Source organism: Epargyreus clarus, unplaced genomic scaffold (genome assembly GCF_041222505.1).
Source record: "Epargyreus clarus isolate Ecla_fem2 unplaced genomic scaffold, WU_Ecla_fem_2.2 ptg000036l, whole genome shotgun sequence".
In the NCBI taxonomy this organism is placed as follows: domain Eukaryota; kingdom Metazoa; phylum Arthropoda; class Insecta; order Lepidoptera; family Hesperiidae; genus Epargyreus; species Epargyreus clarus.
In genome coordinates, this window is record NW_027332241.1 from 1644885 (window position 1) to 1652295 (window position 7411).

Here is a 7411-nt window from a genome sequence, read left to right on the forward strand (position 1 = left end):
TGTAAATTCACTTGATATAAGCATCTGATTTTTAAACAATTATAATCAAATTTTGAACAATGTTTAATCATGTATCCTTTTTTTATTTTTTTAATATTATACTTAACTAAGAACATTTAAGCATAAAATATGTTATTTATTTGAATCAGAAATAGAGTTTGAAGGTTTTTGCTAGTATTCAACAGAATTTTCTATTTTATTTATAATAAAAATATCTACTTAAGATTAAAAAAAAGTAAAGAAAATCTCTCTTTTAGGTGGCTTAGCTGCTGAATTTCATTTTTGTATTGATTTTTATTTTAGGTTTGTTCCTTTTAGTATGTAAGATTATTTTTTATGTTACTATTTTATATTTAATTTTGCCAAGAATCAAAGTACGTTATTAGAATTATATTTTAGCAAAACTTAGTTTAATACCCCACTTCCTCACTTAACTGAAGCTATTTGAAGTCACTGAAATTACTGAAGTCATTGAAGTTTAAGGGCCATTGTTATTTCAATATGGCTGACGCCCCAAAATGGTGGAACAATATTTTTTTATGGACTCTTATGATATGGATTTCAAATAAAAGGATTTTCTGAGAAGAATATAAAAAAAATGTTTAAAAAACTTTTAAAATATAAAATAATTACGATATTACTCTCTTTTTCGTATAAAATCATTTACAAAATTCTATTAGCCAATCCGCAAATCTATATTGGACGACTATTATGAGGTTATTTAATCGTTAAGGTGAGGAAACGTGTACTCACCTTGACTGCACGACTTTGAATGACGCGATTCAGTAATTTGCATAAACGATCAGTGTTGCAACTTAAAAAATATTGCTAAATTTTTGGGAAAATCGGCGTGACAGGTGATTATGTGTCAATGTCATTATTTTTATCCATTTTCATTACTTTATTATGCATAGTAAATTAATTGCCAAATATTATAAATGTTTTATTCGAGTCTTTTTTTATTTCTGATGTCTTTTCGTTGTATAATTTTGTACTGTTGTTAGTTGATATTTTAACCGAAATGTAATAACTATCAAAATTATTTATCGGCACTTTAAATTTAATGATTTTTTATAAAGAATTTAGTTATCTGAAAGGATCTGTCTATTGTCGATTGAACAAAATTGTCTACTGTAGTTAATTTTATTGATATATTGATAATAAATGTAAGATAGTTTGCTTGATTAAGACAGTATGAAATATTGAAATGATAAGAGGCTGTGATTTGAGATACATTTCGATGTTTGCGTTATTGTAAAGAGTGGTATTGGTAAAGTTATTTGTAAGTATAAAATCTTAGAATATTGAAAATATTAAACAGGCGCTTGTGATTGTTATTATTTTATTGTTTCAAACATTATTGGTCAGAAGAAATACTAGACTTTGGCAGCACATTAATGTGTAGACATAAATTATATTACAATTGAACCAAAAACATTTTTTCTTTTCGATTCATATGTAAATTAAACAATGGGTGCTAAATGGCGTCCTATATTGTATGACAGTCTCGTGATATGCATTCTGTATGTTTTCCATATTCTAAGTTATAAATTAGGTATCTAATTATTATAAAAATATAAACCCGACTGCTAAAAAATATAGCCTATGTCCCTCCCACGATTGCGAGACATCGAATTACACTTCATACTTTAAAATCCATTTAGCCGTTTGTGGTGTAGGGCGTGCCAAAGAATGAGACATACATACATACTTAAATACTTACATACATACATACATACATACATGCATACGCGCGAAAACATTACCCTCTGCAGTCGGGTAGCAATATTTTTAAAATGTCCTACCAATGATTTTGTGCTAAGATGTGTGCTATTCAATCATATAATAATGTATTTTAATATTTAAATTATATTATTAATAAAGATAGAAATATTAATATATTCTATTTATTTCAAGTTTAGTTTCACAACAATATAATAACTGACGTAATTTTGTTATTATTGTGTCGTTTGATTTACGTTGTTGATAGTATTTTTGGAACAATAATTTTGATCTTATGTTATTTGTAGCTTCACCATTTTATTCTATAAGCTAAAGGAAAATAAAACATTTTTGAGTATTCCCTTGTTTTCTTAAGTTTTCCTCAATTGTAAAATTAGTGGTGTAACTATATAGGAGAGCCGTGGCAAATTAATTGCGTGGGATCCTGAGAAATTTTCGCTCAGTAATACGTACGGTAACGATTTTTTGGTTCTGGCAACCTTTATTTCTCTTATATACATTTTTTGGTCACTTTTGAGTTCGCAGCCTCTCGGACCAAGGAGACCTCGGTCTGCCACTCTTTAGTTACGACACTGGTTGAAATACATAAAATCTGTGTACGGCATCCTCACTGCCAACTGAAACACAGAACCCCTTCACGCTAGAAATGTGTGGCAGTGGTACCTCCCCAATCGGCATTGGCTGGTTCTAACCCCCTTTAAACCTTCAACCTTTCTTGTCTCTTCATAACTTCGTATTTTACGTACATTATTTACGCATTGCGTTCCCCATTGCATTCCCTATCTGCAATTAAATTTTCATAATTACTCCTTGGTAAATGTAGAAGATAAGACTACCTTCGTTGAATATAATACGAAAATACGGTTTTTTATACACTAAAATAAGGAAGAACATTATTAAAACCGGATGGACGCATTACAATTATAATTAAGTGAATAATTATTCATCTTCTTCGTAAACACGCGTAGGTGTAGTAATACTTATACACCGTATCTAATTTGAAAATCAGTTATAATGATGATATAACTAATTCGAATTTAAAATAAAAAATTAATAAAGATGTCGAGTAAAATATTTGAACCACTTCCTCTCTGATATAAGTGTACAATTAAATATGTAGTATCATTAAATAAACATAACAATAACAAACATACAACAATGTAACATAGGTACACCATGACTCAAACACTAAGCTTTATAGCTAATTTATTCTTAGATAATAATTATTTATTATCTAAGAATAAATTAGAACAAGGAAAACTTTCATTCAGAAAACTCGTTCAGTTTTATCGACAAACTAATTACCTAGTAATTATTATAAAATAAAAAACTGACCCTTTAAAAATGATTAACTTAAAAAGGAAATAATGTAGCCTATGTCATTTCTACTATTAGATTAATACAACGACACTTCATATGTTAAAATCCGTGAAGCCGTTCGGTTACAGGGCGAGCCAAAGAATGAGACATTGGTAAATAATATCGTAAAACATAACCTTATGTATTAGGGTAAAAAGGATATTAGGACAAGACGAACTGAAGCAGAATGCAAACCTGCGATTAGGCCTATAATTCTAGGTACCTAATGTTATAAATGTGAAAGAGAGTTTGTTACGCAGTCACGCCCCAACTACCAAACCGATCGTCGCGAAATTTTGCACATATGTTTTCAGGGATCCAGGAAAGGACATAGAGTATACTGTATAGTCTCCTGAAACAGTTTCAGAGGGATAGAAAAAAATAACTATTGTCATCGACCTCAGACGGTGAGCGAACCCGCGGGTATAAGCTAGTTTTATATACATTATACATACTGAAGGCTACCTTCAGTATGTATGTATGTGTTCAGTATGTGTGTGTTTGTTCAGGGTAATTTTGAAGGTGGCAGAACCCTTTGTGGTTCGACTCCAGCGGTACCATCATGGCCACACCTATTTCTATTATAACAGCAGTGTTAAGCGCTACTGTGTTCTGGTTTGAAGGGTGTGGCAAGGGAGACATACTTTTCCGAGACGTTCCAGCTTAGGGCTCAAACACAAAACTGCGATGCGACGCGATGCGAATTCGCAACGCAGAAAATTGCGGTGCGAATTGCTGCGATGCGATATCGTGCGGCGTAGCGTCTCTCAGGGTGACCAACAACAACAACCACTGTGCGATGCGAATCAATTCGCAAGTTCTTGCGATGCGTCGAGGGAGCTCGCAGATTTTTGCGATGCGACGTCGCATCGCAGTTTTGTGTACGAACCCTTAGTTCTCAAGGTTAGCGGCGTGTCCGTGGCCGACCTAAGGTAGCAATATCTAATCCTATCTGGGGTTGATTACAGATATCCACGGACGGCAATAGCCACTTACCATCAGGCGGACTGCATGCTCGTCTGCTACTCCTATATTATAGATAAATAATGTATATATTAAACGAACTACCAATTAAATTTTAAAGTACGAGGCCACTCTCGTATCATGAGTGTATATTGATTTTGTTTAATCTAAAGTTTAAAAGCAATTAAGATAAGTAGCTTGACCTACAACTGTTTTGTTTTGGGGGCAACCTATTTATGTTAAATGTAAACCGTCCATATCTTTGTCACTATACATTTTAAGCTATTATAATGTATTCTTCGAGTAGCTTTCGTTAATGGCAAAAATACGGTAAGTTTTTGAAGGTGGTAGAATCCTCAGTAGCTCAACTCCGGAGATGCCACCGCCACTTCTCTTTCTACCTTATAATATCAGTGTTAATTATTGTGTTCTGGTTTCAAGGATGTGGTAAGGGAGACATAGTTATTTTAGGCGTTCCAGCTTAGTTCTAAAGAGCATTTGTACCCTATCAGGAAGACTAACTTTTATGACTGACTGACTGACGGAACGTCTACCCCCCGGGCGCACATATATTGCGGCAATGTCAACATAAGGGCGGTGGGCAGGAAATTCGGGTCTCGAGGGTACCCTCTTTGCCCGGGCAGATTCTCAGGTGGTCGAATGCCCCCTGGATTTATAATATTTATTCATAATAATATAATGTTATTTAAAACATTATAATATAATGAACAAGTATCAAAAATGGACCAACCCCACTGTTAAGTGGGTGGTTCGGTACTTATCGCTTCGTTATTACCGAGCGGAAGGTCGGCCCCCTGATGGTCGGGGGTCGCCAGCCCTGGGAGCTCCCGCGGAAGCGGGCGCCCCGTAGGTGGTCGATCGTGTTAACTTTTATTTGGAGTTGATTACAGATGTCCATGAGCGGCAATGCCTTACCTACCATCAGGTGGACTACATATTCGTTTCTTCATCAACCCATTATTGTTCCACTGTTGGGGACGGGTCTCCTCTCAGAGTGAGAAGGATTAGGACATAGTTCACCGCGCTGGCCAAGTGCGTATTGGTAGACTTCACATACCTTTGAGTTTTTTTTTTTATAAATCTCTCAGGTTTTTTTTTTATAATATAGGAGTAGCAGACGAGCATGCAGTCCACCTGATGGTAAGTGGCTACTGCCGCCCATGGACATCTGTAATCAATCCCAGACAGGATTAGATATTCCTGTCTGAGGTCGGCCACAGACGCGCCGCTACCCCTGAGGACTAAGCTGGAACGCCTCGGAAAAGTATGTATGCAGGTTTACTCAAGATGTTTTCCTTCACCGTTTAGCAAGTGATAATTAATTTTATCATATTCGTTTACCACTCCTATATTTAACAAAAAACCAGCAGTCGACTGATGTCTCAGTTATCTCAGTAGTTGTATAGACTTTTAGTATTTTAAGATTCAAATTCTTTTTACAGATCGGCTCATCAGTTGTCCATATGCATTGAATATTGATCGCTAGTGACGTCATCGGTGTCCCGCTGTCTTCCATTAGGTCATAAGTCAGTATTTGACCTGACCTGAGCTCGATACCGAAGCGAGGTCGTTGTTTGACCTTTCACGCACACATGTACAATGCACACCTATACCCAGACCACAAGCAAACCTTTGTTTGCTTCATATGATTTTCACACCTGGAATCGAATATATCCTACTTATAACGTAGGTACTCGTCGTTATATACGTCTGTTTGTAATCAAAGTTTAAGAATGATTATTATTATATCGTGACCATACGTCCTTCGTTGGACGGGATAGTCCTGTTATCAGATGTAAATGAATTAAATGAAATAAGATAAATTCCCACTTGAAAAGAAGACCCGATATTTTTAAAAAAATACCTATTTCTTTTGCTGACAAAAGAACTGCCTAGTTCTGATTTTATATAAGAACATAAATGAGATTTTTTTTCAGTGTAAGCATAACAGACGAGCATGCAGTCTACATGATGGTAATAAGTGAATAGGTACTGCCAACCATGGATATCTGTAATCAAACCCCAGATAAGATTAGATTCGCAGCTTAGGTCAGCCACAGATGCGCCACCCCTTGAGAATTAAGTTGGAATGCCATGGGAAAGTATGTCTCCCTCACCTCGGCCTTCAAACGAGAATACAGCAGTGCCTAACACTGATTTTATTAGGCAGAAATAGGTGGTAACGCCGGATTGGAACCAAATACCACCTTCAGCATATTTAAGATGAAACTCTTTCGTTTTCGATAAACACTAGTAAAATATAAAGTAAAATAGTTAGAAAATATAAGTAGGTATTTAATATGTATGTATCTAATAAGGTTTCTATAATATTCTGCAATTATCCCACTTAGATTAGGAAATTAAATGGTCACGTTATATTAGCCAACCGCGACAATTTATCATTAATAACTTATAATGTAAATCTGATTGCCTAGATGCTACTTATGATTTACGATGACTGTATCAAACCTTCAGTGTAAAACGAGTCATAATATTACTTCCATAAAGTATAAATAGTCATGACTCAGTAGTATTCGCGTGCAATGATTTTTGTATTTAAAAGTAGCTGATTAATAACATAACTATTTATGTAAATAAATATGAGCACAGTCAACGTATGTCCATATTTACTTATACAGTTTATCTGTTCTCTAGAACTCTAGCCTACTGGATACAGTATATAGATGTATATAGGGGTATCACTTCTAGATCGGTCACTCGGTCACTGGTATATAGCTACTTTGTGATATCGGAACCCATTCTACGCTTCAATTTGCCGTATAGGGGTGGAATTGAGAATAAAAATTCCGGAGTACTATAACGAATATTTATTTTTTTACATTAAGAAACAGCAAAGTAGACTGAAGCCCACCTGATGGTAAGTGCCGCCAATGGATATCTGTAATTAACCCCAGATAAGATAAAAGTCCGACCTGAGGACGGTCTCAGTTGCGTTCCTACCCCTGTAGACCACGTTGAAATGCCTCGGATAAGTATGTTTCCCTTATCGCACTCTTCAAAACGAAAACTCCTGTTCATAGACAGAGGTTGGTGTGGTGGTGGTGCCACCAGAGTTAAACCACAAAGGGTAGTATCACCTTCAAATTATCCTTCTTTCCCAAATGCGAAACTCATGTAATTCACTTTGATAGTACATAAAAGTAGATACATAAAAATATCGGAAATGCTATATAGTACTTTCGATACTTTTAACGCCCGTATCCCTAACACGATTCATCCAGTTACCTTCGCTTGCGTACAAAATTTAATCTAGTTCAATACTCCGCGACCTAGATAGTAAACAATTATATACATAGCTGTGTGA